The following is a 26459-nucleotide window of genomic DNA, read 5'->3' as shown; positions in this document are numbered from 1 at the left end:
CCTACTCCCACCAGGAGTAGGATTCCCCCCTTCCAAGTAGTAGGAGTAGGAGATAAGGAAGGGGAGGAGAGAGGGAAGGGAGGGGGCGGCCCCCACCCAATCCCCGGGGGGTTTCGGTAACCTCTCGGTACTCTAGAAAATCCCCGAACTCATCCAGAACCATTCCGATGTCCAAACATAGGCTCCCAATATATTGATCTTTATGTCTCGACCATTTCGAGACTCCTCGTCATGTCCGTGATCATATCTAGGACTCCAAACTACCTTCGGTACATCAAAACACATAAACTCATAATACCGATCGTCACCGAACGTTAAGTGTGCGGATCTTACAGGTTCAAGAACAATGTAGACATGACCGAGACTCATCTCCGGTCAATAGCCAATAGCGGAACCAGGATGCTCATATTGGTTCCTATATATTCTACGAAGATCTCTATCGGTCAAACCGCACAACAACATACGTTGTTCCCTTTGTCATTGGTATGTTACTTGCCCGAGATTCGATCGTCGGTATCTCAATACCTAGTTCAATCTCGTTACCGGCAAGTCTCTTTACTCGTTCCATAATGCATCATCCCACAATTAACTCAGTAGTCACATTGCTTGCAAGGCTTATAGTGATGTGCATTACCGACATGGCCCAGAGATACCTCTCCGATACTCGGAGTGACAAATTCTAATCTCGATCTATGCCAACTCAACAAACACCATCGGACACACCTGTAGAGCATCTTTATAGTCACCCAGTTATGTTGTGACATTTGATAGCACACTAAGTGTTCCTCCGGTATTCGGGAGTTGCATGATCTCATAGTCATGGGAACATGTATAAGTTATGGACAAAGCAATAGCAACAAACTAAATGATCATCGTGCTAAGCTAACGGATGGGTCAAGTCAATCACGTCATTCTCTAATGATGTGATCCCGTTAATCAAATGACAACTCATGTCTATGGTTAGGAAACATAACCATCATTGATTCAACGATCTAGTCAAGTAGAGGCATACTAGTGACACTCTGTTTGTCTATGTATTCACACATGTACTAAGTTTCCGATTAATACAATTCTACCATGAATAATAAACATTTATCATGATATAAGGAAATATAAATAACAACTTTATTATTGCCTCTAGGGCATATTTCCTTCATTTAGTATTTTTGGTTTAATAGATCTGAAAATAAATGCAAAGGAAAAGTAGATCGCAAAGGCAAATAAATGAGAAAGAGACCCGGGGGCCGTAGGTTTCACTAGTGGCTTCTCTTGAGAAAAATAGCAAATGGTGGGTAAACAAATTACTGTTGGGCAACTGATAGAACTTCAAATAATCATGACGATGTCTAGGAAATGATCATTACATAGGCATCACATCCAAGATTAGTAGACCGACTCCTGCCTGCATCTACTACTATTACTCCACACATCGACCACTGACCGACATGCATCTAGTGTATTAAGTTCATGGAGAAACGGAGTAATGCAATAAGAACGCTGGCATGATGTAGACAAGATCTATCTATGTAGAGATAGACCCCATCGTTTTATCCTTAGTAGCAACGATACATACGTGTCGGTTCCCCTTCTATCACTAGGATCAATCACCATAAGATCAAACCCACTACAAAGCACCTCTTCCCATTTCAAGATAAATAGATCAAGTTGGACAAACAAAACCCAAATATCGGAGAAGAAATACGAGGCTATAAGAGATCATGCATAAAAGAGATCAAAGAAACTCAAATACTTTCATGGATATAAAAATATATAATGATCATAAACTCAAAGTTCATCAGATCCCAACAAACACACCGCAAAAAGAGTTACATCATATGGATCTCCAAGAGACCATTGTACTGAGAATTCAGCGAGAGAGAGGAAGCCATCTAGCTACTAACTACGGACCCGAAGGTCTACAAAGAAGTACTCACGCATCATCGGAGAGGCATCAATGGAGGTGGTGAACCCCATCCGAGATGGTGTCTAGATTGGATCTGGTGGTTCTGGACTCTGCGGCGGCTGGATCAATATTTCGTTGACTCCCCTAGGGTTTTGGGAATATTGGGGTATCTATAGAGTAAAGAGGCGGTCCGGCGGGGCACCCGAGGTGGGCACAACCCACCAGGGCGCGCCTGGGCCTCCTGGCGCGCCCTGGTGGCTTGTGCTCTCCTCGGAGCACCCTCCAAGGCGCAGCCAGGGCCCATTAGGTGTCTTCTGGTCCATAAAAAATCTCCGTAAAGTTTCGTGGCATTTGGACTCCGTTTGGTATTGATTTTCCGCGATGTAAAAAACATGCAAAAAAACAGCAACTAGCACTTGGCACTGTGTCAATAGGTTAGTACCAAAAATGATATAAAATGACTATAAAATAATTATAAAACATTCAATATTGATAATATAACAACATGGAACAATCAAAAATTATTTGTACATTGGAGACGTATCACAACCCAACAAACACATTTGGAGATACATGTAGAGCATCTTTATAATCACCCAGTTACGTTGTGATGTTTGATAGCACACAAGGTATTCCTCCAGTATCCATGAGTTGCACAATGTCATAGTCAAAGGAATATGTATATGGCATGAAGAAAGCAATAGAAAAAAACTTAATGATCATTATGCTAAACTAACGGATGGGTCTTGTACATCACATAATTCTCCTAATGATGTGATCCCATTCATCAAATGACAACACATGTCCATGGTTAGGAAACTTAACCATCTTTGATTAACGAGCTAGTCTAGTAGAGGCTTACTAGGGACACGGTGTTTTGTCTATGTATCCACACATGTATCAAGTTTCCGTTTAATACAATTCTAGCATGAATAATAAACATTTATCATGATATAAGGAAAGATGAAATAACAACTTTATTATTAACTCTAGGGCATTTTTCCTTCATCACATCCTTGACAGTTTTCGAGGCTTGGATCTGCTCTATTGCGTTGTTCTTGTCCGGGTTGGCTTCTATCCCCCGCTGAGACACAAAGAACCCAAGGAGCTTGCCGGACGGAACGCCAAACACACATTTCTTTGGGTTGAGCATAAAGTTGATCTTTCGCAGGTTCACAAAGGTTTCTTCCAAATCTTTGTTGAGTGTAGACTTATTTCTGGTTTTGACCACTATGTCATCCATGTAGGCTTCTATGTTTCTGTGTAGCTAAGACTCAAAACGAATCTGCACGACTCTTGCGAACATAGAACCAGTGCCTTTTAGCCCAAAAGGCATACGTACAAAGCAGTACGTGACACATGGGGTAATAAACACGATTTTCTCTTCGTCTTTCTTAGCCATGAAGATCTGATGGTAACCAGAGTATGCATCAAGGAAGGAGAGCAAATCACATCATGAGGTGGAGTCAACGACCTGATCCATGCGCAGCAAGGGGAAGGGATCCTTTGGACATGCCTAGTTCAAATCAGTGAAGTCAATACAAAGTCTCCACTTCCCATTTTCCTTGCGTACCACCATTGGATTTTCTAACCAAGTTGAGTACAGTACTCCTCTGACCAAGCCTACTGCTTCAAGTTTCTTAATCTCCTAGGAAATGAATTGATGTCACTGCAAGGCCTGCTTTCTGACTTTCTTCTTGACAGGACGGGCATGGGAACAGACAACAAGGTGGTGCTCAATTACCTCCCTGGGAACACCACGATGTCAGATGGTTGCCATGAAAACACATCGACATTCACCCGCGAGAAGGCAAGGAGAGTGCTTTCCTATTTGTCATCAAGGGTGGCACTAATGATAAAAGTAGCATCAGTGACATCTTGTCTTGCCGGAACATTCTTTATTGCAGGGGGAGCAGCCTTGGGTTTCTTACTAGCCGAACTTTCTGGCAGGTCGCTGCCGGACGCAACACACTCTGAAGAGGCGCGCTTCCCGGGGTCCTTTTTGGTGTCCTTGCTAGCTTTCCTAACTCTCTTTTCCTCCTTGGCAGGAGCTGAGGCCTTGACGACCTCTACTGCTACCACATCTCCATACACCTTATTGACATAGATGACTGCATCCCTCTTATCTGACAAAATGGAGATGACTCCCATGTGGCCCGGCATCTTCAATGTGTTGTACGCGTAGTGGGATGCTGCCATGAACTTGGCCAAAGCTGGGTGACCAAGGATTTTGTTGAATAGTAGGGGAAGTTCAACAACATCAAACACAACCTTCTCAGTCCAAAAGTTTATTTCCCCGACAAACGTCACCGGGAAAGTAATCTTCCCTTTGGCTGGCTCCTCCCTTGGTTGATCCCCTGGAAAGTGCTAGCTAGTATTCTTTAGGTATTTGTCAGCATTTGAAGTTTCTTGAGAACATCAGGGGAAATCTGATTCAACCCTGCTCTGTTGTCAACCAGCATCTTTGTGACCATGAGGTTGCGGATTGTTGGTGAAACCAACAATGGCAAGCATCCAACCGCAGTGGTGTGATCCGGATGGTCCTCGATGTCAAAAATGATGGGCATGCAGGACCACTTGAGTGATTCTCGTGCGTTTGCTACTGGTTTTACCACATTGACCTCATGCGCCCTCTGCTTGAGCTGGCAGTGAGAGGATTGCAAGGATGCTCCCCCGTCAATACACATTGTCTCGGTAGCTTTCTGAAATTCTTTTTCGTTGGTCTCATCATCCTTTTCTTCTCTGTCATCTTCATTTTCCTTTGTCTCACGGCCTCTTGCGGGCTTTTCCTTCTGTTGTTCGACTTTGCCGCAATTACCATTGTGACCACCACGACCTTTCCCACCAGCACCATTCTGGTCTTTCTCCTTATCACTCCTTAAATATTTAGCCTTCTGCTTCTTGACCAGCTGCTCAACTTGTTTGCAATCTTGGAGATCATGGCCCTTGGTCCTATGGATCTTATAGTATGGCCTGTCGGATTTGCCGGTTTTCTCACCTGCCGATGCGGTCCGGTAATTAGCGTGATAACCCACAAGTATAGGGGATCGCAACAGTTTTCGAGGGTACAATATTCAACCCAAATTTATAGATTCGACACAAGGGGAGCCAAAGAATATTTGAAGGTATTAGCAGCTGAGTTGTCAATTCAACTACACCTGGAGATTAATTATCTGCATCAACGTGATTAGTAGCAAAGTAGTTTGATAGTTTTGATAATAGTGACAATAGCAACAACAATAGTAACAGTGATAGCAGTAGTTTGTAGCAAGTGTAGCAGTGATGATAGCAATAGTAACGAAGCAAGATCAATAAGGATAAATTTGTAGGCATTGGATCGGTGACTTGTTGGATGATATTCATCATGAGACAGTTATAACCTAGGGCGATACAACACTAGCTCGAGTTCATCGATATAATGTAGGCATGTATTCCGTAAATAGTCATACATGCTTTATTGAAAGAACTTGCATGACATCTTTTGTCCTACCCTCCCATGGCAGCAGGGTCCATATTGGAAACTAAGGGATATTAAGGCCTCCTTTTAATAGAGAACCGAAACAAAGCATTAACACATAGTGAATACATGAACTCCTCAAACTACAGTCATCACCAGGAGTGGGACCTGTTGTCGTCACTCCGGGGTTGCCGGATCATAACACGTAGTAGGTGACTATAACTTGAAATATCAGATCTAGAACATGGATATAATGATGATAACATAAACGGTTCAGATCTGAAATCATGGCACCCGGGCCCAAAGTGACAGAGCATAGCAAAGTCATGGCAACATCAATCTAAGAACATAGTGGATACTAGGGATCAAGCCCTAACAAAACTAACTCGATTACATGATGAATCTCATCCAACTCCTCACCGACCAGTGAGCTTACAAAGGAATTACTCACTCCCGGTGGGGAGCATCATGGAATTGGCGATGGAGAAGGGTTGGTGATGACGAAGAACGAAGATCCCCCTCTCTGGAGCCCCAAACGGACTCCAGATCTGCCCTCCCGAGGAAGAACAGGGCTTGGTGGCGGCTCCGTCTCGTTGATCGTGATAATTCTTTCTCCCTGATTTTTTTCTGGAAATATGTGAATTTATAGTATCAGGGGGTCATCAGCGGGGTCACCAGGTGGGTACAACCCACCTAGGCGTGCCAGGAGAGGGGGCACGCCCTGGTGGGTTGTGCCCACCCAGAGGCCCCTCTCTGGTGGGTCTTGGCTCTGGAAATTCTTATTATTGATATAAAAAATCCCCGCAAAGTTTCGTTCCATTCCAAGAACTTTTATTTCTGCACAAAAACAACATCATGGTAGTTCTGCTAAAAACAGCGTCAGTCCGGGGTTATTTTCATTCAAATCATGCAAATTAGAGTCCAAAACAAGAGGAAAAGTGTGAGAAAAAGTAGATACATTGGAGACGTATCAACTCACCCAAGATTAAACCTTTGCTTGTCCTTAAGCAATTCAGTTGATAAACTGAAAGTGAGAAAGAAAAACTTTTACAAACTCTTTTGCTCTTGTTTGCATAAATAAGCTTAAATAACACCCACATTTTCAGCCAACATTATAACTAACCATGTCGATGATAACTCTTAAAGATTATAGTGACTCATATCAATGACGTAATCATTTAGCGAGCAATAATTAGATATCTCAAACGTCAACATGTTGCCAAAACAACCATGATATAATATGACAATAATGGTATCTCTCTAGCCCTTTCCAAGACCAGAAAACATAAATGCATAGCACCAAAAGTTCAAGCAGGGACTAAACATTGTAATTCATGGTAGAAAAGATCCAGTCATGATGCACCCAACATTAGCTACACACAATGCATAAATCATGACAGTTGTGCGCTACTCAGTTTCTGGTGCTTGTTTTTTAGAAGGTGATGACACAACATAAAAGTAAATGGAAAGTCCCTTCACAGAGGGAAGCAGTGATTTGCAGAGGTGCCAGAGCTCAGTTTTTAAAACAGAGATAATTGATATTTTGAGACGTGCACCCTTCTTATTCACTTCACGACCATCAGTTATCAACATCTTCCATGCTAAGCTCACTAGTGGCGGTTCCCAAGCGGTAAAAGTAAGGTTATGACTCCATTGGGAGTTTTTGTTTGATTATTTAAGAGATGAACTCTTTTTGTATTTTGTAGTTTGGGACTGGGCATCCCTATTACCGCCCATTTTCTCGTGCGATGGCAAGTGAATAAACACTCGTCCTGAGAATAACCCGCTTAGCACGGAAGATATCGACCACCTCCTGTCGTTCCATGAACGATCCAGGCACACAAAATGGATAATTTTTTTAGAATTTTTTAGAGGTGGCACGTGCAAATTTACTTAGGACGGCAGGGTAACACCATATATCGGTAAGTATGGTGGACTCATCTGGAATAACTTTGGGTTCAAGGTTTTTGATGTACAAGCAGAATTCCCACTTAGTACAGGCGAAGGCTAGCAATTAAGATTGAGAAGCGGCCATCTAGAGAGAAACAACGATCATAACCATGCATTATGCATAAGTAACATTGGACACTAGCATGAGTAGGATATGAACACCATGAACATAAACATTATAGAGGCTATGTTGGTTTTGATTCAACTACATGCATGAACATGTACAAAGTCAAGCCACTTGAACATTCAGAGGAGGATACCATATTATCATACTACATCACAATCATTTTAACGCTATGTTGATATCCAAGATAAATCATTATTAACTCCCAACTACTTATGCATGGCATGAGAAACTATAATCTCTAATTGTCATTGCAAACATGTTTAATCATAAAGGGTTGAATCATGGGCACTAGGTTAAACATATTTACACAGACAGGACAAGTCGAGTTCATACCGGTTTCTCTTTGCCACGACCAGTTCATCGAATGTCGTCATTATTGCCTTTCACTTGCACGAACGAATGATGTGAAAATAATAATAGTGCAAGAGTGCCATGGACTAAGCTGGAATCTGCAAACGTTTTATTCAACAGGAGAAGACAAGGTAAAATGGGCTCTTTATTAGTTCAACAGTTATTCATATGAGAGCCACTCAACATTTTCATTGTGGTCTTCTCCTCGGTACAACTCGAATAAAAGAAAAGAAATTCAGAGAAACACACAGAAATATTTTTTGGAGTTTTTGGTTTTCTTTAGCAAGCAAATAAGGGAAAAGCAAAAAACGAGGAAAACTATTTACATGGGAAAGCTCCCAACAAGCAAAAGAAGAACATGGAAATCTTGTTGGGTTTTCTTTTTAGTACTACTACTAAGCATGCAAGTAAATTAACTAGAACTATTTTTTTTGGTTTTTCTAAAGTTTTAACAAACACACAAGAAGAAAACAAATCTAAGCATGGATGATACAATAAAAAAGTGTGAGCACCGACAAATGGAATAAGTGAACATGAATGTAATGTCGGTGGAAACACGTACTCCCCCAAGCTTATGCTTTTGGCCTAACTTGGTAGTGAATCAGTAGCCTAGAGGGTAGTAGTTGGCGTGGTAGCTCACAGAGGCTCGTGGTGCGGATGCCTCAGCACGCCGTGCCGCCACCACTGCTTCGTTATGAGCTCGGGCCTTGCTCTCAAGGACAAATATCTTTCCTTGCTGTGATAAGCAAAGAGAGCAGACGCAGGAAAACATGTGTCCACAACATGTGATTGGTTAAACAAAAACTTATAAGTGAAGTTATCAGCCCTTCCCTTGAGAATTTTATGATCTTGCAAGGCATCAAAATCTAAATACCGAGTGGGTAGGATAGGATCAAAGGGCAAAGACCCAGCCCTCGTGCTAGGCATGTGGCATAAATTCCACCATAGAACCAACCACTTTTAGCATTGTGCTGAAGTCTGCGTGCAACAATCGCTCCAACGTTATAATTCCTTTCACCAGTGAGAGCGGTGTGAAGGAGGCTCAAGTCTGGCACATAAAGAATGATATAGTCTTGTTTGCCTACTATGCATTTCCCGTTAAATAATGCAAAATACCGAATTGCGGGAAAGTGAATGCTCTTTATTCTTCCTTGTCTCACTCCCCTATTTTCGCCGTAGCACAGGCTAGTCAAGAAAGACTCGTACTCAACCGTTGGTGGCTCATCAAGCGAACCCCAAAATGGCAGTTTGCAATGGTAAGCAAAATTCTCTAGTGGGATAGTATAAGGATTATCATAAAGCATAAACGACACCCTAGACTCACGTGGAAAATATTGAAATCCTTTAACAAATGATTCAGTGAGAAGTTGGTGTTGTACACACTTATCTGATAGGTAGGGACCGAGGCCGGCATTGTGAACATATTGCTCAAATTCCTCCTTAATGCCCACACGCACCATACATTCATCGCTAGGCCATAAACATGTCTTGGTGGCGGCATCTCGTGTGGAACTTTCACTTGGTTCAACATAAGACCGACGGGCGGAACTATCACTAGAAGATGCCCCCAAGGATCGTCTCCTCGAAGAATTCCTTCCAAATAGGTTCATCATGTCTGCATACAATTTTCTGAAAATAAAATTTTTGGAGTGACAAAAATTTGTCAACAAAACTTTGTAAGATTGATAGAAACTACTCATAGGGATACATAGAGGCCATAACACGCATTCAAACAACTTAGAACACTAAGAATTCAACATGCAAGCACGTCTACAGTAGCAACAAGAGTAGCTAATTATTCAAAGTATAAGCCACTAAAACAAAAACTAATTGGACAAATGATGGAGTCACATACCAAGCAACAATCCCCCGAAACAGTTTCGGAAACAGAGCTTCGAGCAAAGAGATCGAAATCCGCGGGTTTGAGCTAAAGAACACGGGAGAGAGAGCAATGGGGATTTTTTGTGGAGGTAAGTGATGATGTGGTATGAAGGGGTAAGTGAGGGGGCCCACGTGGGGAGCACAACCCACCAGGGCACGCCTAGGGGTGCTGGCGTGCCCAGTGGGTTGTGCCCACCTGGTGCACCTCCCTCTGATGTTATTTGCATAAAAATCTCAAATATTCAGAAAAAATCGTATTAAATTTCCAGGGCATTGTGAGAACTTCTATTTTGGGTCATTTTTATTGCACGGGAAATTCAGAAAACAGACAAAACATGGCATTTTATTTTATTTAACTAATAAAAACAAAGAATAAAAAGTAGGGACATAAAGTAGTGCTTACTAAATTCATCAACTTCATTCTGTTCAAAAATGATCCATTAATAAGGTTGATCAAGCCTTATTAACAACCACTTTCAATTAGCATGAAACCGAAGAACTTTTGTAAACCACTAAGTTACCTCAATGGGGATATGCATTTCCCCAACAATAAGTATTTCATATTTCTTTTTGACAGTAGGTAAAGGTATTTGAACACTTCCAATAGTGATTATCGGAGATTTTTCAATAACATTAATACCATTCACTTGGAATTGTTTCTTCGGAGAGTGCACCGTATGCTCATTGCCATTAATATGAAAACTGACCTTGCTTTTGTTGCAATCAATAAAAGCCCATGCAGTATTCAAGAAGGGTCTACCAAGGATAATCGACATGTTGTCATCCTCGGGCATCTCAAGTATAACAAAGTCAGTCAAAATAGTAACATTAGCAACAACAACGGGCACATCCTCAAAGATACCGATAGGTATGGCAGTTGATTTGTCAGCCATTTTGTAACGCCCCGAGACCGATGTGCCAGGTGTCGTCCAGTTATTCGCTGTTGTTGCCATGTCATTGCTCGCGTGTCATGCATTGCATATCATGTCATCATGTGCATTTCATTTGCATACATGTTCGTCTCATGCATCCGAGCATTTTCCCCGTTGTCCGTTTTGCATTCCGGCGCTCCGTTCTCCTCCGGTGGTCATTTCTACCTTTCTTTCATGTGTGGGGATTAAAAATTTCTGGATTGGACCGAGACTTGCCAAGCGGCCTTGGTTTACTACCGGTAAACCGCCTGTCAAGTTTTGTACCATTTGGACTTCGTTTGATGCTCCAACGGTTAACCGAGGGACCGAAAAGGCCTCGTGTGTGTTGCAGCACAACACCCTTCCAATTTGGCCCAAAACCCAACTAAACCCTCTCCATCATCTCGGTCGTTCGATCATGATCGCGTGGCCGAAAACCGCACCTCATTTGGACTCTCCTAGCTCCCTCTACCTATAAATATGTGGCCATCCCCGAAATTTTCGCGGATGAGACCCTAACCTTCTTCTCCATCGCGCCGCCGGACACATTCCACCGCGCCCGGACATGTCCGCTCCGTCGTCCGCGCCAATCGCCTCCCGCCACCTGTCCCGCTGCCGCCTTCTCCGCCGCCGGCCCGGGCGGCCCGAACCGGGCCCCCGAGGCCCATCGCGCGCCCCGCCGCCTAGAAGCATCGCCGCCCGGATCCAGCTCCGCCCGAGCCGCCTCCGCCACCGTGGGTCGCCGCCGCGCCCGCCGGTCGCCGCGCCGCCCGGCTCTGGCGACCTCTCCGGCGCCCTCCACCACCAAATCCGGCAGCCGCGCTCGCCGGCAGACACCGCCCATCACCGCGGAGCGCCGCCCCGGCGCCCGGATCCACCCATCCCCGTCGGGATCCGGCCCCTCCCCTCTCCCTCCGGCGACCTTCCTTCGGCGTCCACTCCGGCCGGCCATCCTCGGGCTCCGTGAGCTACAGTACCTGGCGAGATCCGATCTGGATCCAGATCCACTGGGTTGACTTTCTACCCCCTAACCCTAATTATTTTGCGTTGTTCATCGCCTCGTAACTTTGCATCCATAGCTCCGATTCATGCATATAGCATATGAAAATGTTCGTCTCAGAGAGTACATCATTTCACCTCATTGCATCATTTTCATTTGAGTTCATCTTGATGCCCGAAATGCTGTTAGAAGAGTGCTACTTGAGATAATTGTCAGATCTGCTGCTCCATTTAGATATTTGTCATTTTTGCCATGATTATTGTGTGCATGATATGCCCATGAGCTCTACATATGTTTTGTTAAGGGTTTTGCCATCTTTCCAGATGTGCAACCCATGTATTTTTGTGATGTGTGTGGTCACTAGCACAAGCTTGCAAAGTGGTGCACTTGTTAATGCTGATTTCAGGGACTTGGCATCTCCACTAAGTCCTTGGCCTGTTTATCTCATATGGCCATATGTTCATATTGTTTCCTAGTGATCCGTGCCTCTATTGAGGATGATCAGTAAGGATAATTTGTTAATCTTGTAGTGATCTATCCATCCATGTCTTTGTTTGCAATTATGGAGTACCCTAGCTTGAGTCAATCGAGCTCTACTTTTGTCATTTCGTGAATCTGGGCAGATTGTCTACTTGTTATCGATTTTGCCGAGGATGTTGTAGTTGATCCGTGCATGCTATGTTATTATTCTTGCCATGTCTAGCTTGTATAATGTGTATTCTTGATGGGTGTATGCTTAGATTGTCATGACTTGCTTTGTAGTGAGTGCATCGAACTTGTAAACATGCCTACTTGATATCTGATTTTGCATGCTCCAGTTTTCCACTAAGTATGTAACCTGATTATGTTTTTGCCATGTTCACATGCTTGCAAATGTATTTTCTGATCCCTTTTGGCTCAAGGTCACTAAGGGACTTTTGTTAAGCTATTTTAGTAGCTCCATGCCATGCTTTACTTTGCCATGTTCAGGTCCTGTAGCATATTGTTTTCTTGCTCCAAAGAGTGCTATCTGATCTGAAATTCCAGACAAGTGTTAATTTCACTAAGTCTGAAATCTGTTTACCGTTTTCATTTTTGCCATGCTTGTTTGAACCTGTTAATGGATGAATTATCCGTAGCTCAGTGTTCATCTTTTGTTAAGCTTTTTGAGTGGATCCCTGCCATGTATTTTGTTGCCATGTTTGAGTGCTGTAGCATGTTCATCTTGTTGCATTTAGATGGCTACTTGCTGTATATCGCAGACCGGTGCCATATTTGAATTGCTTGCCATTTCCAAACCGTAACTCCGATTCCAGCATTCTTTATATCGTTTTCAAGCGATTTCATCTCATCTTTCCAGTGGCACACTTGGATTTCCAAGTTAAGGCCAGATCCTATCATTCCTTGTCAAATCATGCATATGCATCGCATACCGCACCCCGCATATCATACCATGTTCATGTGTTGGTTGTTTACTCTGTTGTGTGCTTCTTTTCTGGTGTTTGCTTCTTCGGGTTGGTTCCGATAATGTCATGTTTGTGAGGACCCGTTCGTCTACGTCCGTTTGTCTTCTTCATGGACTCGTTCTTCTTCTTTGCGGGATTTCAGGCAAGATGACCATACCCTCGAAATCACTTCTATCTTTGCTTGCTAGTTGCTCGCTCTTTTGCTATGCCTATGCTGCGATACCTACCATTTGCTTATCATGCCTCCCATATTGTGAACCAAGCCTCTAACCCACCTTGTCCTAGCAAACCGTTGTTTGGCTATGTTATTGCTCTGCTCAGCCCCTCTTATAGCGTTGTTAGTTGTAGGTGAAGATTGAAGTTTGTTCCTTGTTGGAACAGGGAGATGTTGTTCCTTGTTGGAACATGTTTTACTTGTTGGGATATCACAATATATCTTGTTTAATTAATGCATCTATATACTTGGTGAAGGGTGGAAGGCTCGGCCTTATGCCTGGTGTTTTGTTCCACTCTTGCCGCCCTAGTTTCCGTCATATCGGTGTTATGTTCCCAGATTTTGCGTTCCTTACGCGGTTGGGCTATTATGGGAACCCCTTGACAGTTCGCCTTAAGTAAAGCTCTTCCAGCAATGCCCAACATTGGTTTTACCATTTGCCACCTAGCCTTTTCTTTTCCCTTGGGAGTCGCGCTCCTGAGGGTCATCATTATTTTACCCCCCTGGGCCAGTGCTCCTCTGAGTGTTGGTCCAACTTGTCAGCCGCCGGTGGCCACCAGAGGCAACTCTGGGCTGGCCTACCGGAAGTTTGGACAATCCGGTGTGCCCTGAGAAAGAGATATGTGCAGCTCCTATCGGGATTTGTCGGCACATTCGGGCGGTGTTGCTGGTTTAGTTTTAACCTGTCGAAATGTCTTGTAGAACCGGGATATCGAGTCTGATCGGAATGTCTCGGGAGGAGGTCTATTCCTTCGTTGACCGTGAGAGCTTGTGATGGGCTAAGTTGGGACACCGCTGCAGGGATTTGAACTTTCGAAAGTCGTGCCCGCGGTTATGGGCATATGGGAATTTGTTAATGTCCGGTTGTAGAAAACCTGAAGTTGACCTTAATTAAAATACATCAACCGCGTGTGTTACCGTGATGGTCTCTTTCCGGCGGAGTCCGGGAAGTGAACACGGTGTTGGAGTTATGCTTGACGTAGGTTGTTTTAGGATCACTTCTTGATCATACTTGTATCGACCGTGCTTTGCCTTCTCTTCTCGCTCTCATTTGCGTATGTTAGCCATCATATATGCTAGTCGCTTGCTGCAGCTCCACCTCATACCTTTACCTTACCCATAAGCTTAAATAGTCTTGATCGCGAGGGTGCGAGATTGCTGAGTCCCCGTGGCTCACAGATACTTCCAAAACCAGCTTGCAGGTGCCGATGAGTCCGTGCAGATGACGCAACCAAGCTCAGGAGGAGCTCGTTGAATATCTTGCCCTTTGTGTTGTTTCGTTCTAGTTAATCAGTAGTGGAGCCCAGTTGGGGTCGATCGAGGACCTTGTCGCATTTGGGGTTCTTCTTTTATTTTGGTTCCGTAGTCGGACCTTGATTGTATCTGGTTGATGTATTGCTTTACTCATGTAATTGTGTGAAGTGGCGATTGTAAGCCAACTATGTATCTTTTCCCTTATGTATTACATGGGTTGTTTGCGAAGATTACCTCACTTGCGACATTGCTTTCAATGCGGTTATGCCTCTAAGTCGTGCTTCGACACGTGGGAGATATAGCCGCATTGAGGACGTTACAAGTTGGTAATCAGAGCCTTCCCCGACCTTAGGAGCCCCATTGCTTGATCGAATTAGCGGACGAGTTGAGTCTAGAAAAATGTTTTGAGTCATTTAGGAATTATATATCGTAGAGTTTAGGAATTCTTTTTACTCCTCAGTCCCTTCATCGCTCTGGTAAGGCATCCCGACGTAGAGTTTTGACTCTTCTCTTCTCAAATTTCACTAAAAAACTTTTTAGGATCACGCGGGTATCTTTGAATCGTTCCGATGGTTTTGTGACGAGAACATTGTCTTGGTGCCTCCTGTCAGGGGTTTTGTGGAAGTGTCCCGGGGAGTTGAGCTCCGAGGTGTTGTCGTCACAATTTTATCGTTGCAGTTCTGGAATACCTGAGTTTAGTTTTGCCGACATCGAAAATCTCTTTTATGCAGTTCGTTTGTGAGATAACCTCAACGCCACCCAGTACTGGGGCAGGAGTTTGGGAGTATCGCCATAACTCATATAACGGATGCTTTTCGAAGGTTGAGGTAGATGATTTCCGAAGGTTTCTTGGTTATGTGTTGAAGGATGGATGCAGCTGGATGTAGGATTTGTTAGTTTTGGGTGAGATATTATGCTTCCCCTGTATCCCCAACACCTGATTGCATAACCGGAAAGTTTTGAGAGTTTCATAAGTGGGAATTCAAGTAGCTCTTAGGATATCTTTTCGATAGATGTATGATATGAAATTGGGGTTCGACGTCTAGTGGTCCGCCTATTCACAGTCGGTTTTACAGTGGTCTCGTTGTGTCTTAAAGAGTCCTTGGCTATGCCGACTCGGGGACGCTTCGTATGTCATGTGCACTGCCTTGTACATGTGGTGCTGTACGATCGAGCCCGTGTAGGCCCCACCACGAAAACTTCGGACGAAATCTCTATCATATGTTTGTTCCGGCTGATTCCGCAAGACAATCCTTTGTTTTGTTTTTGAGTTGTGGTATTCGAGTTGCTTCGAAGTCAAATGTGGATTCTATACCTGTCCCAAATGATGTTCTCATACTCCGATGTGGATACCAATCCTTCTTGATCATCAAGATTATTTTCGTCAATCCTTTTTAACCGGCTTGCTTCTCTTCAAGTGGATCTGATCATTGCAACATCCGCAAGTTTCAATCTCAGCTTTCTCTATGGTGCTCGTTTCATCCATCCCAAGTTGCATTTGTTTTCCCGCCCACCCACCCTTTTTCGTGAAGGATTCAGATTTCTTAATCGAGTATCCATCTTATTGATGTGAAGCCTCTCCATTCTTTTTCTATCAATATTCTTATCCGGTGATTCTCATGAAGATTCTAACGGAGATTCAAGTTCGTCTCTCATCACTCGTTTTCTTCTCCGGTGGAACCAATTCAAGCTTTCAGTGTTGGTCATATCTTTTTCCTTGTTTCAAATGCCTTCTCATAACGGTACACCTCATAATCTTTCACCGCTCGCTATTCTATTGTTCTGGAGTGCTGAAGATATCTCAGAAGGCTCGTCTTGTCATCCAAGATCCGCTCAACCTATTTCGAGATTGTTATCTCATTCAAGCCATGTAACTCAACCGGTGCAATCTCTCTCTTTAAATCATTTCAACGGTGTTTCTTTTCAGTGGGCCCTAACCCACAGGTCTTTTTTCAGGATCTTACCTGACTCTTCTCATTTTCCCGAAGGTATTCTCAAATTATTTTCGAAGTTTGACGTAAGAATGATTTATCATCAGTCAAATGTCTTCTCCAAGATCTGTCAAAATCTTTTCATCATTGGCTCAACCTCTTCGTTTTGATTCTTCCGGAGTGTCTAAATAATTCATGGTGGTGTTTCTCGTCGTCATTCTCGGAATTTTAAAGACGGAAGAAGTGTTTCTCTTTAATCTTGCTCCATTCTCTTCAAGACTCGTGATTCTAGCTTGTTGCCATCCTCTTATAATTGTTTGATTGTGAGAAATCTTTTCACCTATCCGGAGCAATTCAAGAGTCTTCTCAGTTTGGTTATCTGGAGTCCATCAATTCAGGTTTATTCATTCTCAGCTTTCAGTTATCATTCTCCAATCTTGCCGGTGCTTCGTTCAAGTGATCTCTAATCAGTTCATGATCTATTCGTCCTCTTGTATCTAAATTCTCTCAAGTATCTTCGTTCATTTCATAATTCTTCCCGGTGTTTCTTTATCTTTACTTCGTTCATTTCCAATTCTTAAGGTGGTTCATTCAAGATTCTCTTCTTTCGTTTATCATATCAATTTATTTGTTATTTCAATCCTACCGGTGGTGCATTGAAGACCTTCCCAAGTTTGCGCTATATCTATCTTAATCCTTTCAACGAGAATAAGTAGTATGCCAAATCCGTTGCTTGTCATCAATTTAATTGATGAAGGATGAGCATAATATAATTCTTATTCTTGATTCACCCAAATGTTTAATTTCCTATTTCGGAGGCTCATCAAATTCTTGGTTTCATTTGTTTCATCTTTCTTTTCCGGAATTCCAAGCTTTTCTGCATTATATCGTCGTGAAGATTCATCTAAATCATTGCAAGGCTTCAAACCTTATTCTTTTCATTCTCCATTTTGATTGATCATTTCTTTTATTTCCGGAGTTCTCATGAAAGTTCTACATGATGGTTCATCAAGGATTTATATTCCTTCTCGAAGTGTCCATTGAGATTCTTTTCAAAGAAGCTCAAGTTTTCTTCATCTTGCTATCCGGAGTACAATTTCTTTCTACCGTATCTTTGGAGGTGGTTTTACATCATTCTTGATAATTTGAGTTCATGATTCACATGTTATTAAGAATGAGGTATTTTAAATCCATCAATCTCTTCTTTGGAGTTATCTTGGGTTATATTTCACCAAAGCCTTTCCTAAGGATTGTTGCTAGTTATGGTGCTTATAAATGATCCAAGTTCTTCATTTATCCTTCCCGGTGCAATATACTTTCTCGCCAATTTGTTCATATCAATCCAATTCTTTTTCCGTGAGTGGCAGGTTGTCACCTCATAATTTGAGATGTATTCCATAAGACCATATCAAGCTTATTCTTTTCGTTGTTGGTTTTCCAACAACTCCGTTCTAGCACTTGTTGTAAGCGTGCTCCCTCAAGATCTTGTTTTCTCGTTGTTCATTCCATTCCATTCTTTCTTTTGTTCCGGAGGCATTGTGATGTTGCTCTCTTCAACCTAGCCATTTAACCGGAGTATTGTGCCCCTTTGCTTAAGTTCTTTCATTTCATCAAGTCTTCATCTCTTTTCAACCGAAGTGCTACCCGAATCGGTTCTTTCTTATTTCTCTTTCTTAACGGAGTGCTTTCAACTTTGTTCTTCTCCGTTGTTTTATTTCTTTCAATTTGTTCAACCTTTTCAAGGTTCTTTGGTTTCACTCATTTGTCAAAGAAGCAATTTGTTTTACCTCTTCTCTCATCTCTTCCGTTGTCCCTCCGGTGCCATTCTAGATCTCGGGACGAGATCCTCTCGTAGTGGTGGAGTGTTGTAACGCCCCGAGACCGATGTGCCAGGTGTCGTCTAGTTATTCACTGTTGTTGCCATGTCATTGCTCGCGTGTCATTCATTGCATATCATGTCATCATGTGCATTTCATTTGCATACATGTTCATCTCATGCATCCAAGCATTTTCCCCGTTGTCCGTTTTGCATTCCGGCGCTCCGTTCTCCTCCGGTGGTCATTTCTACCTTTCTTTCATGTGTGGGAATTAAACATTTCCGGATTAGACCGAGACTTGCCAAGCGGCCTTGGTTTACTACCGGTAGACCGCCTGTCAAGTTTCGTACCATTTGGACTTCGTTTGATGCTCCAACGGTTAACCGAGGGACCAAAAAGGCCTCGTGTGTGTTGCAGCCCAACACCCTTCCAATTTGGCCCAAAACCCACCTAAACCCTCTCCATCATCTCGGTCGTTCGATCACGATCGCATGGCCGAAAACCGCACCTCATTTGGACTCTCCTAGCTCCCTCTACCTATAAATATGTGGCCATCCCTAAAATTTTCGCGGATGAGACCCTAACCTTCTTCTCCATCGCGCCGCCGGACACATTCCACCGTGCCCGGACATGTCCGCTCCGTCGTCCGCGCCAATCGCCTCCCACCACCTGTCCCGCCGCCGCCTTCTCCGCCGCCGGCCCGGGCGGCCCGAACCGGGCCCCCGAGGCCCATCGCGCGCCCCGCCGCCTGGAAGCATCGCCGCCCGGATCCACCTCCGCCCGAGCCGCCTCCGCAGCCGTGGGTCGCCTCCGCGCCCGCCGGCCGCCGCACCGCCCGGCTCCGACGACCTCTCCGGCGCCCTCCACCACGAAATCCGGCAGCCGCGCTCGCCGGCAGACGCCGCCCATCGCCGCGGAGCGCCGCCCCGGCGCCTGGATCCACCCATCCCCGTCGGGATCCGGCCCCTCCCCTCTCCCTCTGGTGACCTTCCTCCGACGTCTACTCCGGCCGGCCATCCTCGGGCTCCGTGAGCTATAGTACCCGGCGAGATCCGATCTGGATCCAGATCCACTGGGTTGACTTTCTACCCCCTAGCCCTAATTAGTTTGCGTTGTTCATCGCCTCGTAACTTTGCATCCATAGCTCCGATTCATGCATATAGCATATCAAAATGTTCGTCTCAGAGAGTACATCATTTCATCTTATTGAATCATTTTCATTTGAGTTCATCTTGATGCCCGAAATGTTGTTAGAAGAGTGCTACTTGAGATAATTGTCAGATCTGCTGCTCCATTTAGATATTTGTCATTTTTGCCATGATTATTGTGTGCATAATATGCCCATGAGCTCTACATATGTTTTGTTAAGGGTTTTGCCATCTTTCTAGAGGTGCAACTCATGTATTTTTGTGATGTGTGTGGTGACTAGCACAAGCTTGCAAAGTGGTGCACATGTTAATGCTGATTTCAGGGACTTAGCATCTCCACTAAGTCCTTGGCCTATTTATCTCACTAGATGACCCGTTGCGCCCATGGCACAAAGGCCGAGAGCAAGCCAACTATTGGAAGAGTGTGTGTCAAAATATAGACATAGAAAGAAACATGTGAAAATAAGTACGGATCGATGATAGATAAATGGTTGCTGATGATACATGTTTTCTAAGAAGCTTACTAACGATCATTTACAATGTTATGAGCAAGGCATGTAGATAGACTGCTGATGATACTGTGACACATGTAGAAATCAACTCTTGTGAGAAATTAATTACAAACTTGACTTAATAAGGAGAGAATGAGCAGAAATTGATAACCACTTGATCAATGTATTCAGAGTACATAGCATTTGAAAACCAAAATTTCACTTCATGTTAGCATACCTTTATGTGGGACTGGTCATGTTTGATAGTTATTCAGTAACAATGCAAAATAGGTGGTCGGCCACAAGGATCCAACCTTCCCTCACAAATCACCAAGGTCACATGGGATAAAATTTTGCTCAAGAGCTCTTTCAGCAAGTTGGCCGCTTCAATGAAACACATAGAAATAAAAGGTTGGCTGGCAACACCGCTACTTCAAAAAGTTAAATTCAACCCAAACAGCCATCAAAACTGAAACATGCACTTCATCCATTCATTTAAAACACCAGCCGATAGGAAAAGCTAGCTTCTAATGGTTAGGAAGAACAACTCCATCTATAGGTAAGACAATAAAATGATAGACAAGTTCTTTATCTGTGAACCAGTTGCACTCAACTTGCTAATAATCCGACCAAAATTAAGATACAAAATTTTCTAGTTCGCAAGTATTCCACCTCTATAGCAGCTAAATGCAAAACCTTTTATGAATGCCAATCAAGTCATGTAAATCTTATAAACTTTCTCAAGATTCTTCTCATGTGTATTATAACAAAATTAATAGTGGTCAAATATACTTATAGAGGAGAAACTAAAAAAGAAAGCATAAGTTATCTCTCAGCTTCATGAAGGAAAAGGAGGCCCTCTACATGCCACATGCTATTGACCTACCATCCATAGGCATCCCTTGATCTAAAAGGATAATTCTATTATGTGGAAATATTCATCTAAATATCACCAGAAAGTCCATGGGAATAATCCTAATAATAACCCCATTTGCAAAAAATGTTTTTCTGTTACTACCATTATTGCTTAATTAGTACAATCCTGATAACACGAAAATAGTTGCAACTATACACAAGGCCGAAAAGATTATGAATTGTTTTCTTGCGCCAATGCTGAAAATGCAAGACCTTATCTAAGAATAATAGACATGGTTACATATGCAACTCTTCAACTCTCCGAACAAGGTTAAGATGATCCTTACTGTGACAATTCAGTTTAGGGAAGGGAATTTTTCTACTCACTACACATAAATTATACTTACTTCCTGTAAGAGAAGCGACTACAATATTGCAAAAGCGTCTAAATTATATTATAGCATAACTCATGGCCCTATAAGGAAATGGATAAAAGTTTTCCCAGAGTTACCTAGCTAGCGAACTTAACATGCACATATGGGGTATAATATTTTAGAGTGAATAAAAGTAGCTTAATTGCTAAGTAATAAACATGGGAAACGACTTCTGAAAGAATAAAAGGAGGATTTATGAGTCTACTACTTAATCAATTGAAATGTGAGAAGACCATAATAAATGCTCCCTACATTCCTGAAAAGAAGGAATAAACAAATATATATGCAACATAATCACAAAATACAAAATACACAAATGTATATGGAGCTTAAAAAAACCAAGGTTTGCATTTATCCCGATAACTCTGTTGCCAAACGAAGCAACCAGTAAAGCGGGCCTTTTGAGAATTACCATATCGAAAGTAAGGGTTGTCTACCAATAAAAAGATCACCAGCAATCATCATGCATTGCACTTTTCAGCTAAGCACGTGGATTTGGAAGGCACGAAAATGCAACTCTCTGGACCCGTATGCAAATAAACATTAAATGATTAAGCAAGAGATGGAAACAACATTTTTAGCAGGAGATCATACAATGTACGGAACTCTTGAACATAAGACTGCATCTAGCCTTGCTACTTGCTCTCATTATGAAAGGTAAAACATGGAAATGTATATCTTTTTCAGTAAAAAATAAAGGCAAGGGAACAATATATAGGTAGCCATTTTTATTTTCGAGAAAGGAAGCATAAGAAAAATCTTAATTCAGCGACTTATAATATATAAAGCACAAATCTTGTCATTCGAAACAGCAAAGAGTGCCACATCAACATGACTTTCAATACAAAAGAAAATAACAAAGCAAGAACAACTCCGGCATGGAAAATACACATCCAAGCAGAAACATAAATTCAGAAATAGAACAACTCTTATGCATTTGCTCAGTGTAGGCAAAAAATGGCCGAGTTAGAATAGATCAGCCTTAATGAATATGCTGACCCCAAGCACAGAACTGAAATCAACCCATGGACATTTAATTAAACAGGAGAGTAGCAATCTATTTTAGCAACCTATATGCTACATCATTTGCTGTCTAGCTATCTTTTTCCCTGGCGTTTTGCCTCTCACTCTTCATCTCCCTCTTAATTCCATTCTTCCTTGCATATAACCAATCGTAGCACATGCAAGCAAGGAACAGAACAAATTCAGAAATTGACAGACTTCAAATGCATTGGCTCAGGCTAGACCACACATGCTAACCAATCAAAGCACATCCAGCTAGAAGTTTAGCACACGATGCACCAGATAGAACAGATAAACTGTACATAGACACCCTAAACACATAAATGAAACGGACAAACTTAAGCGCAGTCAATCATTATACATCACAGGAGCAAAAGAAAATAGAACCGGAAGAGGAATCACAAACCTTTGCACTGAGAAGCTTGAGCCAACAAGACAGTGCAAGAGCGACAAGATTTGCAGCACAAACATAAAGACTTTAGGAAGAAGTACATATAGATGAACTGAAATGTAGAACAAAAGGAAATCAGAAAACTGAAAAGGAATCAGAGATTTATGAAAGATAAAAGAAAAAGCAAGCATGTTTAAAAACAATAAGCAAGTGGTGTATAGGTCTGACTGTATTTTTTAACCTACATATTTATTTAACTATCACTTGCTGCATATATTTCTTTTAATGCACTAACTCGAGAGAGTCTTGTAGTTTACTGGGAATTAGCAAAAGCTAAGAAAACAGGCCATACTATACAAGCACGGGCACAAACCAATGGCCTACAAGCACCTAATCAACCAGGAAGAAGACGGTGTATGCATAGGACTAAACCAGCAGGACAATCATAAAGAAAGAAAGTTGTTTTCCTGACGAGATCTGAAGAAAAATCCCATACATAGTACAACAAGTATGGTAGATGAACCAAAAAAACAAATAGACAGGGAAGCTGGTCGCACAAACGCACGGGTTCATAGGCTGCTCATCAAGCACTAATCAACCAAGCGAATCAGAACAGATCCAACCTTGTTGGTTAACGACACAGACGTCCCACGAACCAACAAAGAACCTACACGGCAAGGAAACATGAATCACAGAATGGTTGAGCTCACAGATATTTTATCAAACATGAGAAAATAAACAGAGGATGAAGTCGGCAAGAACGAGTTCATGTAGTAGGCCAAAAGCATCTTTTTGTGCTAACTGTAGAAAAAAGATTCTTATGAAGATATTGTAGTGGTGGGTGTTTTCACTTTTCAGTAAATAGAATGCATGCAATAATCATGACACCACTAAATACAGTAATCTGTAATGCGTGAATCTAACGACCTGAAATAATAATGAGAGAAGAAAAGACAACATTCCACTACTGATATCAACCAATGACTAGAATGAGCAGGTTTAGGTTACACTAAAATGCAGACATTTCTTACTAACAAAAGAATGATCCAACAGATAAAAAGAGTAATTCCAAAAAAGTAAGGCAAGTTTGAGGCTAGACATTCATATTGGTGGAATCAGAGCCCAGCTCGCTGAGCACCATCTTGTAAATTGTGTCGACCCATTTCCTCATAACTGAAGTCCGAAGAAGTGCCAGCCAATCCTAAATCACTCCCAAAATCATAACTTGGGGAAAAGTGGCAACAGACCATTCATTGAACCGTGTTATAGGGATGTATGGTTACATGAAACCATCCAGTCATGGTCCTATGTGCTCATCTACATACAACCTAAGAAAAAACAGAGGGAACAGAAAGACTTCAGGAAGATGTACATATAGATGAACTAAAATGCATTGGGTCATCCCAAAACACATGAAAGCACATACAAGTAGAAATGCAGCAAAGGACGCCCAATGTAGAATAAGTGGGCTCTTCCTAGACCACATATCAAATAACCACCACATGACACCCAAGTAAAAATCCAGGGGATGCCGAAGGCATAATAAACAAACTCTAACCGATCTAGCAAGTCCAGGCATGACACAGGAATCAGCCGCTGCAATCAAACGTATATGCAAGATTTAGGAAAAAATGATGTCATTGCTTCTGACTCGGAACTGAACCAAGAAAGGCACCTGAACACCATGCCAGAATCCGGAGGGAAGCATGGCCTAGCTGCGAACCGGGCTGACCACCTAGAGTCATGGTAACACACCAAGATGTAAATAAGAGCACATCCTCGTTTGATATGCAGGCAAAGATCACACATCCGGTGTTTATATGTAAACAAAGATCACGTACACAGCGAGGTTGCGCAAACCAACGAATCAGCTCACATCACTTTGAGTAGACAAAAGCTCAGAAGAGAGGCTGTCCAACCTTGATGGCTCACGACATGGAGGACCCAAGAACCAACAGAGAAGGTAAACCCGCCTGCAACAAGAAGGAAAAGAGAGAGCAAACAGCATACCAGCTCATAGAAGTTTCATCAAACAGGCCAGGAGCATCGTAACTGAAGAAACCTCACCTTGGTATGATAACAATGAGTAGCAGAATGGAAGGAACAATACCAAATCAAACAAATGAGAGCAGCCCCGGTGATCTGAAAGAAAGAGAAGAAAAGGAAAGTGAAGAATCAAATCGCACATGTAGCAAAAACAGGAAAGCTGGGTCAGTTTCGTGAAAAAGAAGGACCTGCGCCGGAAGGGGAGAGGGAGGCAAACTCGGGGTGAGAAGGACGGCGCCGAGCGCACTAACAACGTGCCCTGGCCGGCGGCACCGCCTCACAAGGTCCAGCCCGCTCCTTCACCCTCTCTCGGGACTCCTCCCTCTTCCCTGCAGCTCGAGCCAAGCGCGACGGGCTGGCTTCTTCTTGCCCTCGTCGCTTGCCTGCCTCCCTGCTCTTTCACCCCACGAACGACCTCGTCTAGCTGCTGCCGATCTAGAACCAGGTGAAGCGCGACGACCTCAGGCAGGATTTGGAGAGCATGGAGGAAGAAGGCGATGTAGAGGGGAAAGAGAAGGGTAGCCAGTGGTGAGGCGGCGACCGACCGGCGGCACCTCCTGGCTCGCTCCCTCCTCGATCTATCCTCTGCAATGGCTGCTCGCTCCATCGATCTCTCATCCTCGTCGTCATCGATCCGCTCCTCCCCTACCGCTGAACTCCGACGCGGGGCAGAACGGGGGCTTCTTGGGGCCAAGAAGGAGTCCGGCCGGGTGGCTCTGATGAGATGAGGAGAGCGGGGGGAAGGCGGCGGCTGCACAGGGAAACGTGGGGAGTGGAAAGAGGGGAAGCAGGGACGTGGGGCTCGAGGAGAGCGACGATTGGTTGATAGGGTTTCACCGACCCAGCCCACGTTGCCCACGGCCACCACGGTTAAACGTTTTCTCACGTAAGACACACGCGACCCAGAGACGGGACGCTGCCTGCAAAGTTGGGCCCGCAAGAAAGGAGGCCCATCCGTCATCCAGCTAAGCACGAAAAAACAATGTACAGATAGACAAATGGTGGGATGTTTGACAGCGCTGTAAAAACCAGCCAGCGAGGCAGAACATGCGAGCCGGATCGCTCGCATGCCGCGGACGCGCTGGAATGCCGGGTTGAGTAGTGTGATTTATATATTCAATATGGCCATATGTTCATGTTGTTTCTTAGTGATCTGTGCCTTTATTGAGGATGATCAGTAATGATAATTTGTTAATCTTGTAGTGATCTATCCATCCATGTCTTTGTTTGCAATTATGGAGTACCCTAGCTTGAGTCAATCGAGCTCTACTTTTGTCATTTCATGAATTTGGGCAGATTGTCTACTTTTAGCGATTTTGCCGAGGATGTTGTAGTTGATCCGTGCATGTTATGTTATTATTCTTGCCATGTCTAGCTTGTATAATGTGTATTCTTGATGGGTGTATGCTTAGATTGTCATGACTTGCTTTGTAGTGAGTGTATCGAACTTGTAAATATGCCTACTTGATATCTGATTTTGCATGCTCCAGTTTTCCACTAAGTATGTAACCTGATTATGTTTTTGCCATGTTCACATGCTTGCAAATGTATTTTCTGATCTCTTTTGGCTCAAAGTCACTAAGGGACTTTTGTTAAGCTATTTTAGTAGCTCCATGCCATGCTTTACTTTGCCATGTTCAGGTCCTGTAGCATATTGTTTTCTTGCTCCAAAGAGTGCTATCTGATCTGAAATTCCAGACAAGTGTTAATTTCACTAAGTCTGAAATCTGTTTACCGTTTTCATTTTTGCCATGCTTGTTTGAACCTGTTAATGGATGAATTATCCGTAGCTCAGTGTTCATCTTTTGTTAAGCTTTTTGAGTGGATCCC

General features: G+C 43.1%; 1 long non-coding RNA gene across 16 annotated transcripts; it reads right to left on the bottom strand.

Moving 5' to 3' along the window:
• Positions 1-22079: 22079 nt before the first annotated feature.
• Positions 22080-25461, bottom strand: LOC125551293 (uncharacterized). Of its 16 annotated transcripts, XR_015599515.1 has the most exons (6): positions 24818-25453; positions 24425-24725; positions 24259-24318; positions 23207-23250; positions 22599-22695; positions 22080-22503 (listed from the first exon to the last, which is right to left on the bottom strand). It is a non-coding gene; the product is annotated as an uncharacterized LOC125551293 (long non-coding RNA). The 16 variants fall into 16 exon arrangements; XR_007302421.1 differs by having other exon boundaries at positions 23149-24318; positions 24818-25458; XR_007302439.1 differs by having other exon boundaries at positions 22080-22488; positions 23149-24318; positions 24818-25458.
• Between the last annotated feature and the right edge of the window lie 998 nt (positions 25462-26459).

The sequence above is a fragment of the Triticum urartu genome, chromosome 1A (assembly GCF_056163025.1).
Source record: "Triticum urartu cultivar PI428250 chromosome 1A, HENAU_Tu73, whole genome shotgun sequence".
NCBI lineage: Eukaryota > Viridiplantae > Streptophyta > Magnoliopsida > Poales > Poaceae > Triticum > Triticum urartu.
This window is presented reverse-complemented; position numbering and strand designations above follow the sequence as displayed.